At 37.1% G+C, this 10,521-nt stretch overlaps 1 long non-coding RNA gene across 1 annotated transcript; it reads right to left on the bottom strand.

The window, feature by feature from the left end:
• LOC135154751 (uncharacterized) lies at positions 1-10,521 on the bottom strand. Its single transcript, XR_010294160.1, has 3 exons — positions 10,350-10,521; positions 4,054-4,320; positions 1-3,292 (listed from the first exon to the last, which is right to left on the bottom strand). It is a non-coding gene; the product is annotated as an uncharacterized LOC135154751 (long non-coding RNA).

Here is a 10,521-nt window from a genome sequence, read left to right on the forward strand (position 1 = left end):
GGAAATTGTGTTGCCATGGAAACAGTATATTATGGCAAAAATTTTGCCGTTTAAAATACTTTTATCAGTTTTCTACCAATTCTCAAGAAAGTTGGCTCACACATTGGTTTTGAGGTAAAGATGTGCAAGACACATATTTCCATGTGTCGGAAATTGTGTTGCCATGGTAACGGTATATTATGGCAAAAACTATGTATAAATCTTGCTGTTCCAACTACTTCCTCAGTTTTTAACCAATTCTCATGAAATTTGGCACATACATTAATGTTGAGGTGAAGATGTCCAAGATATATTTTTGTCTGTATCAGAAATCGTGTTGCCATGGTAACAACATATCAAATAAAGAAAATAAGGTGAGAATTTGGTAGTTCGAACTCCCATCTTTTTTCAGCCAATGCTCATAAAATTTGGCACACACATTAGTCTTAAGTTGAAGATGTGCAAGACATATTTTTGTATGTATGAGAAATCATGTTGCCATGGTAACAACATATTACATAATGAAATTAGGTGAAAATCTGAACTCCTTCATTAGTTTTCAACTAATTCTTATAAAAGTTGGCTCACACATTGGTTTTGAGGTATAGATCTGCAAGACATATATTTGTGTGTGTTGGAAACTGTGTTGCCATGGTGACAGCATATTAAATCAATAAATGTGTAAACACATCTAATGGATTGAACTGCTTCTTCATTTTATGACATAGGCCTACATGTATGCTCATGAAATTTAGAACACGAGGTTTTGACTTGAGGTAAAATAATCTGCAAGGCACATTTTCTCATTCATCAAAATATGTGTTTGTACGGTAACTACACAAACCAAAATAAGATTAAGACAATGCTAACTGTTGTTTGGCTACACAGAGAACAACATGTAGCTGTAGGCTTAGTACTAGTTTTAAGGGGGTTGCTAGACCTCTAACTTTAGATCTCGAACTACAGTCCCACTACAGTCCCTAGCTTTAGATCTAGGTCTAGATCCTTTAGATCTAGTAATAGAAATAATCCAACGTTAGATCTCCAGCCTACTTTATTTAAAGGCCTAACGTTAGATGATTAGATCTACTGTAGACTAGCCTCGAGACTAGCCAACATTTACTTTTTTATTTATTTAGAATCTACATTGAGCATGTTGAGAGTCTACAAATCTCTAGATCTAGACCTATTACATGTATTACATTGATATAGATCTAGTTCTAGGTCTAGATAGGGTTTAACTTTTAGTCTAAGTTATTTAGTCTAGATCTAGGCCAGCGTTAGATATTCTAGATCATACAGTAGACTAGATCAGCCAGTTAGGGCTAGGCTAGAAATCTAGAATGAATATATAGCACAGACTAACGTTAGGCCTAGGCCTAGATCTAAATTCTTACATAAATCTAGGCCAGGCCTAGTCTAGTCGAGACTTAACCCAGGGAGCTCCCTGGGTTAGTCAAGACTGAGCTGTTGGTCTAGGTTTGGGCCTGTTTTCTAGTCCTGGATCTGGAAACCTAAACGAGTCCCCAAAAATGTTTGAATAAAAAACTCTTCAAAGAAACAGATATGGACCTACAACAAGAGTAGAGAGATGTCTTGGACTAATTCTAAATTTAGCCAGGCCCAGTTACTTGGCAAGCAATGCAGCGATAATCAGATCTAACACTGTACTGTCTGTAGACAGGAATAACCGTTGTTTCTGGGGATTTATTTTAAAAATTCTGACATTTTACTGTCATATAACATTGCCTTGGTGAGAGAGGCCAACGTAGAGTGTCATAATTCAGCGGAACAACCAATACAGAGACTGTTCAAAGCTTTTTGTCTAAGACAAATCAGATCCATTCCACTAGATCTAGCCTATGCCTAAGGTTACTTTAGAATAGTACTATAATCTATCCCTGTCCCTAAGCTAAGCCAGCCTAAGTCATGAATGCTGTTCTAGGCCTAGACCAATATTTATCTTCAGTCTTGGTTGCTCCACTAACTCACTAGACTATGTTTTGCTTCAGGAAAGTAAAAAAAAATCAAATAGGCCTAGGCCTAACTTAGTTAGTAAAAACTATGTTCAATTCTCCTCCAAACAATTGGGCCTAGGCCAGATCTAACTATAGGCCTATTTAGACCCAAGACTACTCTCAAAAGTTATAAAAAAATTCCCTTACTTAAAGTTAGAATAAAGAGGTCGACCTCTTAGCTTATTGTTTTAGATCTAGGACTAGGGTCTAGACTCTAGTCTAGAGTGGTTGAGGGGAATCTATTCAATTTAGATTTTGACAAACATGAAAATAAATAAATGGGACTGATACTCAAAAAACTGTGCAGGTCACTCGGTTTGGGGTTGAAATGTTTTAGTAATTAACAAAAATAAATATAATTGAAATGAAAATTTCTTACCATATATGGGTGATGAATGCTTTTCTTTCACTACAATAGTTGTTATTAGTTTCCATAATATCAATTTTTTTAAGAAAAAACGACTTTAGTGCCATTTTTTCAACTTTGTTGCAATCACCCCTGCAGCAGTAATTTACCAAAAAGGTGCTAGTCTTGGTTAAAAGAGGGTTATTATTTTCAAAAAGAATTTTAAACCCGGGTTTAACCCAGGTTTAGTTAAACCCGGCTATCAGAATACCAAAATAATTAAACTACACCTGGACCAGAGGTGAGGTTTAGAGGAGGTTTAATTAAACTAGGGTTAACTTTAGACTAGGGTTAAATTAAACCTGCTATCAGAATACGGGCCCATGTGTTTAAACAAATAAATTTCACAAATTGACCTTTGACCTACATATTCCAAAATCCATTCAAATCGTCTTCCTAATGATGGTACATGTTAAACACCAAGTTTTTACATCCATACCTCAAGCTGTTTAGGTGATATTGCTTTGACAAGAAAATAACCTGAATTTTACATACAAGGACCACATATGAAGTTCACACCTTACGCAGTCTTGAATAAATTAAGTTTATGAGCAAGTTTGGATAATCCATGTGGAGTTAGAAGTTTCCAATACATTCTGTAAATCACTGTAATAGGGAAACATTGAGTAAGCAACTCTATCAACGTCCGTCAGCATTCAATCAATCTCGGGATATTCAGTATATTTCAAAATCTGGTGAGAAAACTCTGCATAGATTACCTGATCCTCATCAAAGAGCCAAGGATACTTCAGTCGGTCATCAGTGATCCTTGGCCGAGGGACAGAATTTATGATCCATGCCCTTCTGTCTGCCAGTGTCTTCTGCATGCAGAACTCAACTCTCTTGAAGTCTGGCTGCCTTTTTTTCAGTGCTCATCCACTCTATGTGCCTTGCAACAGTGTCAGATTTGGAAAGAATAAAAAATTATACTTAAAAAAAGAAAAAACAAAGAATAAAAAATTATACTTAAAAAAAGAAAAAACAAATAGATTTAGAATCCTCATTCATTTAGTTTCTGTCAAATCACTTTTCATCCGAGTCCTTAATAGATATTTACAGCAAATTTTACTATAATAGCAAGTTTTATGCAACGACACGCCAGTCTTGTTGCCAAAGACAAGAACAGAAAAGCTCCACTTGGTCACACTTTGCGACTATCTGTCACAAACACACTGTACCAGTTAACATTTGGTGAAAGACCATAGCAGAACCATATACATGCGAATTAGACTAAAAAATTAACTTTAGGTAAAATCTAACAGAGAAATGCATTACAAAATGTCACAACAATGTAGCCACTGTAAGATTCCTGCATCAATAGTGATACTCAAACATTAGTAAGTTATAATGCAAGAAATATTCTCATATTTTATGCATTTACTCACATTTACTTAATTCATCAACTCTTAAAGCGTTTAAAGCGTTTTTACTGGCCAAGTTCTAATCCTCTTTAATAATCCTTCTGGTTGAGTCTCATATATAACTATGTCATGTGAAAAAGAGAAATGCCTTTAAGTTTGGCCATTATCAAGTAAAATATTTATCTAGAAGGATGAATCAATTGCCAAAGAAATTAAATGGCATGCACTTGGGCAAGACTATGGCACATTGAGAGTTAATTGGGGTTTCTGTTTGGTACCAGATACTTACTCTCCACCATTCACCAGTTGCTGTGCACCGAGGACCACAGGTAGTTTGTAATTTTTACTCTCAATGGCCCTGTCACAAGTTCGTCCTCTTCCATGTCTGCAAAATCGTAGAATTTGTCTTGCCATGTCTGCAGGAAAAATGTCTTCTTCTTTCACTCCAAATGTTGTGCACACCACCCTAAGCAGCTCCTGTTTTGAGGTCTCCTCTGACATGTTGGTTACCAACACCCTTCTTTGATTTTGGCCATATATCAATAAAAATTTGTACCTGGAATGAAAAGTAATTGATTTTCTTACTAAACCTGAATTTTGAATAAATAATGTATGCAAAGAGCTTTCAGGATAAATGTGTGTAATCAAAAGATATTGCATGTACATGGACACAAATATTCAGTTTTTGCCTCGATGCAAGAGGCAAACAAGACATATTCCAATGTTTGTCTGGGTTTGGTGATACATATTCCATTCATTTATCTTTTTTTCTAGTATTAGTTTCCTGTCTTCGAATATTAGTAAAATTGAAGGGATGGTCCAGGCTGGAAATATTTATATCTCAATAAATAGAAGAAAATTTACAGAGCAAAATGCTAAAAATTTAATCAAAATCGAATAACAAATAAAGTTTTTGAATTTCAAATGATATTATTCCGGTGAAACAGTTCTAGGCATGTCTTTATGAATATTCATTAGGTTGGCTGGTGATGTCATATCCCCACTTGTTCTTTTGTGTTTTATTATGTGAAATTTGGTTTAATAAAAAAAATTGCTACCAAGAACTAAAACAATTGGATTGACAACTGATTAAGTGGACTAGTTATTTATTGCCTCAAGTTATTTCATCATAATGGAGACACATCATTTACACATGTATGAAAAAATGAAACATTTACGATGTCATGTAATGACATAAGAAAAAATTGAAATGTGACATCATCAGCCCACCTATTGAATATTCATGATGATGTTAAGATGATGTTAAAGTATAGATCTAGATCTAGACCCTAGTCGATAGTCTAACGTTAATTAAGCCAGTAGGAGATCTAGTACAAAATTTTTCTTCATACTCGATGGCAGCCAACAAGTTTTTTTTTCAGGTAGGCCAAGCGCTAGCCTAAGTTAGGCCTAGGCTAGGGCCGGGACGCGAAATTATTTTTCCCACCGAGTTCTGGACCAACATATGAATATTCATGACTTGCGTCTTCGGATTAAGAGTGCGCATGCGCGTGGACTTTTCCTCGACCAGTGCCGGTCGTAAGCATTCACGTGTCGTTGCTCAGAATGAATTAGCATCGTCAACTTACCGGTTCCCTTATAGTTACTTGGGCCTTATTGGCTTAAATCTATATCCAATTCTTAAACACTTATCAAACTAGCTGCCATTAATGGCAAGACATGGGCTAGGCTAGGGCTAGCTTAGGCTTGCGCATTAACTTTACCTCAAATCTGGACCTGTCTAATGCCTAACTTGTTAATACTAATAGTAATAGCCGACTAATGCCATGGAACTTCGAACCGGTAAATTCCGAACTTTACGTTTGATTTCATTTACTATGGTTTAATATGTCTAGTCCGTATACAGAACCAGTCCTAGATCTAAAAAAAAATATCTTAGTTCTAGTCTAGTCTCTAGATCTAGACTCTGATCTACGCTGTATCAGCATGGAACAACTAGTGTACCAAGGGGGGGGGCAGACTGCCCCCTGACGATTTACAAATGATCCAGGGGACGTGCCCCCCTTTGAGAAGCCAAATTAATAATTTGTAATGTCAAAATGTAACAAAAAAAAAAGAATTATGTCCCCCCTTTTGAACGTGAAGATCTTTCTTTTTTTTTGCTTGTCAATTTTTTTTCAGCTAAGAAATCCTTAATTTGGGGTGAAGACGGGGATCAAGATCACTGACGTTAGTTTGTGCTTGACGTTAGAATACGTTCCATGCACTGCAGTGGCGTAGCTAGGATTTTTTCCTGGGGGTCACTGGGGGGGGTCCTTGCTTTTTCAGTGGGAGGGCACCGGCCATTTTTTCCGGTGTTTGTGTATGTGTCACAAGGGCGGATCAGACTTTCGCCAATAGGGGACGGGGCCCGAAATTATCTTTACCTATATTTTCCCCGATCAGTCACTTCTTAGTTTTATTCTTATAAAACAACATAAACATGAAATAATATCATAAGCCTTATAAAAAGTGTGAGCGCGAAGCGCGAGCGATTAAAAAAAAATATTATGGGCAATGGAATGTGTGATCCTGAACAAGATTCGTATGCATGGTATGTAACTAGATGGTTACTGCAAACGCCAAGCACGAGCAGAAATTTGTATTAAATGTTCTAGCATTATCGAAAAGGGACCTGTTAAGGACTGCTTTCAGTTACCCACGAAGACGGTATATATTTCAATGATGCGAGCAATTTTTGACATTCCGACCTAAAAAATTGTCATTCTAAGCACTTTTTGTATTAATGAATGGGATAGGTATGTAACGAAACGATTGATGCGAGCGCGAAGCGCGAGAGGAAGAAAATTGAAATTTTAGACCTAAAAGCAGCACACTCTATTCATTTTTGTAATCATAAATAGGATATAGTTAATTGGGTATCATTAATAATGCGATCGTGAAGCGTGAGCAGACAATTATTGATATTCTGATGTGAAACTGGATAATTTAAGCACATTTTAAATAAAGAACATGCAGGCTATCGCGCATGTTTTAGATTTAGACCTAGAATCTGGGCATTATGAATACATTTGTTTAATGGAACATTACGGAATACACGTAGACATTATAAACTTGGCAAATCAAACAATGTGACCACGCAGCGTGAGCTTAAAATGCTGATATGTAGACCATAAAACGGACATTTTACAGAGCACTTAAATTTGTAAATGAAAAAAAAAATCATAATGAAAGCTCGAACGATGTCCGAGCTAAAATATGTTTTGTATATTGACTTCAAAACTTGCTCCATATCAGCCTATTGAGCAAGATGAATCTCATCAAACAGGCAATTCTGGCGCGAAGCGCAAGCAAAAATTTTATATAGTAACATGAAATTTTTTTTTTTCAAGTCTTCTCCTCACATTATTTCATTCACTCGCGTTCCTCCCCTTATTTTCCTCTTCTTTTTTTTATTCTGTCTTTATTCTTCTTTTCCTTTTTCTTTTCTTTCTCCCCCCTTTTTTCTACTCTGCCAATTTTTTTCTGGGGGGGGGGGCACCTGGAAGGCTTACCAAATCTCGGGGGGGGGGGGCACGTGCCCCCAGCCCCCCCCCCCCCGTAGCTACGCCACTGATGCACTGTCGTACCTAGGATGAAAGGGGGGCAAATTTTTGGAGGATATTTCGTCCGCGAAAAAATGTGACAAGCCCCCCCCAAAAAAATAGCATTTTTACATTACAAATTATTAATTTGGCTTCTCAAAGGGGGGGGGCACGTCCCGTGAATCAGTTGTGACTCGTCAGAGGAGCAGTCTGCCCCCCCCCCCCTTTGGTACACTAGTGGTTCCATGCTGATACAGCGTAGATCAGAGTCTAGATCTAGAGACTAGACTCGAACTAAGATATATTTTTTTAGATCTAGGACTGGTTTTGTATACGGACTAGACAAACCATGGCAAATAAGCTAACATTTGTCTAAACCTAATTAAACGTAAAGTTCGGAATTAACCAGTTCGAAGTTAATCATGGCATTAGTCGGCTATTCAGTGTTGTAGTCAAGGCTCAAACATCCAAGGCCAAGGCTTCAATACCAAGGCTTCAATACCAAAGGCCAAGGCCAAGGCATCGAAACCCAAGGCCAAGGCCTGAAAACCTCAAGGCCAAGGCATTTCAAACTTACGATATACAGAACAATGAACTAACAATACTTCAGACGTCACACATGGTAAAATGTATGTGAGCGAGGGGACTGAGCGAGAAAAAATGAACCTTTGTACATTTAAAACAAAAATAATTTCATGACAGAGACATATCAAAATAATGATATAGTTACCTGTGTACACATAATACATAATTTTTCTAGGCGATTTACATTGCAATAATTATTATTACCACGGTCATCTGATCCTGGCATTCTCAACGTATGTTTTTCTCCACTGGGACAGGGGCAGCAGAAAATTATTATTGGGGGGGGGGGTCAACGTCAAAAAGGCACTCATCTATCAAAATGAGTTTTTTGTGCAAACAGATACATGTATTTTCAAAATGAGATTATGAACTGCGTAAAGTAATTGTGTGTTTTGTAGAAATTAAGTTGAGCAAAGGCTTTCTAAAGTGATTTTTAATTATAAGATAGATATTTTGATTTAGGTTCTACTTCTCAGCGACAAAGCATAGCGAGCAAGCGGTTTTGACAAAAAAAAATCGATTCTGAAGTTGTAAAACTTGATTTATGGTCAATTATGGGGCTAATCATTGTTAAAAGGGCATCCTTGCATGCGCAATGTTGCCAGCGCGAACCACCAGCTCAAACTTCTTGACATGTTGTGTAATAAGGCATGGAAATTAAGTATTCTGAGCTGGTTTTGTAATCATGAAAAAGATGTCTATCTAACTAAAAAGTAACTTTACGCTCGCTATTTTTTTAAAATATACTAACCAGTAAAGGAAGCAGTTAATTACTGCATTTTAAATAGGATACATAACTCACCAATGAAAATAATGCGAGCGCAAAGCGCGAGCTCAAAAATTTGTGATATTCCAACCTAAAAACTTGACATTCTAAGCATTTTTTTGTGTGAACGGGAAGAGAACGAGTACAATAACAAATTTTGTTCACTCGCTCGCTTCAATCACTTTCTTCTTTTTTTTGACAAAAACTTTGTTCTATATGCCATGCTTGGCCCCTCAAAGTTTCTGGCTCATCATGCCATTGACATAACCCATTTGGATATGACAAAATTGAAGACTGTGTTCAAGTTTACCAAATCTTTTCAGAATATCATTAAGACTTAAAACAATCTTGTTGGCCAAAGAAAATATTACAAGGAAAATCCTAATGGAATAGAAATCAACCTTGTTATTGTTCTTTAGAGTTAGCTATGTTTAAAGTATAAAAATTGTTGTCAAAATTGCAGTCAGATGTCAAATTTATTCTTGTCATCAAAGCACTATTATCTTGATCATGATCATTAATTTACTGTCATTATCATCATTAGTCATGATTACAACACATTACCAATACATAATGCTATTTTTCATAACTGCTGTATTCTTTGTTTGAAAATTCTTGATAATGGTGACAATTACAAGAGATGACACTGCTAGTACACTTCTGGTGACTGGTAGTATTGACCATTAGTGTCATTAAATATTAAAAAAACCAAAAACAATTGAAACATTTATAATTACTTATTTAAAACAAATGAAAGTACAAAATACAAAATGCCTTGAAATTTCAAGGCTCAAAATCTTCAAGGCCAAGGCCCTCTCAAGGCCAAGGCTTGAATGTTCAAGGCCAAGGCTTTGAAAAAGCAGGCATTAAGGCGCCTTAAGGCCAAGCCGAGCATCAAGGCACTACAACACTCATAGACAGGTCCAGATTTGATTTAATGCGCTAGCCTAAGCGAGCCCTAGCCTAGCCCATGTCTTGCCATTAATGGCAGCTAGTTTGATAAGCGTTTAAGAATTGGATATATAATATATAGATCTAAGCCTGTAAGGCCTATGTAACTATGTAAGGGTACCGGTATAATTTGACGATCGATGCTAATTCATTCTGAGCAACTGAACGTGAATGCTTACGACCGGCACTGGTTGAGGCAAAGTCCACACGCATGCGTACTCTTAATCCGAAGACGCAAGTCATATTGCAATATTCATATGTTGGTCCAGAACTCGGTGGGAAAAATAATTTCGCGGCCGGGACTAGGCTATGAGTACGACGTGTTCCACCATAATAATAAATCTAGTCCAAAGGCAAAGTCCAAGGCAAGCTCAAGCCTATATATAATTATATAGCCATAAATAACTTTTAGGCCCTACATGTAGCCAGCCCCAATGCCTGGCTTCAACTTCAAGTTGAAGTCAGAATACATTTCTAGACCCATGCAACACTCCTAATCAAAATAAATGCAGCAACAGCATTACAGACTAAGGCAAACTCTTGAAATAATCCACTGCACTGACAGTGACACTGCCTGCTGCAGAGTGCAGTACCGTACGGTTCTACTCGGGCTTGGTACGGTACGCGCACAATCCGCCGAGTGTTCAATTTCCGAGTCATGCAAGGCCAAGGAGGTGCCAGGAGTGGACTAATTCACGAGAATGCCCAACAGATTACTGATTAGATAAGCTTACTTACCGTTAACTATCTCCTGACAGTTCCATAATTTGTCTGTTCTCCTATAGTTTCAGTTAAAAAATTAGTTGAATGCAGTTAATTGCCTGAATTTCATGAACTTGAAGCTTAGCTAGCCCTTGGCCTTCGAAGCATTAAGCTGATTGTATCTGCACGGCGTACGTGTGTTGTGTGT

Source organism: Lytechinus pictus, chromosome 7, assembly GCF_037042905.1.
Source record: "Lytechinus pictus isolate F3 Inbred chromosome 7, Lp3.0, whole genome shotgun sequence".
NCBI lineage: Eukaryota > Metazoa > Echinodermata > Echinoidea > Temnopleuroida > Toxopneustidae > Lytechinus > Lytechinus pictus.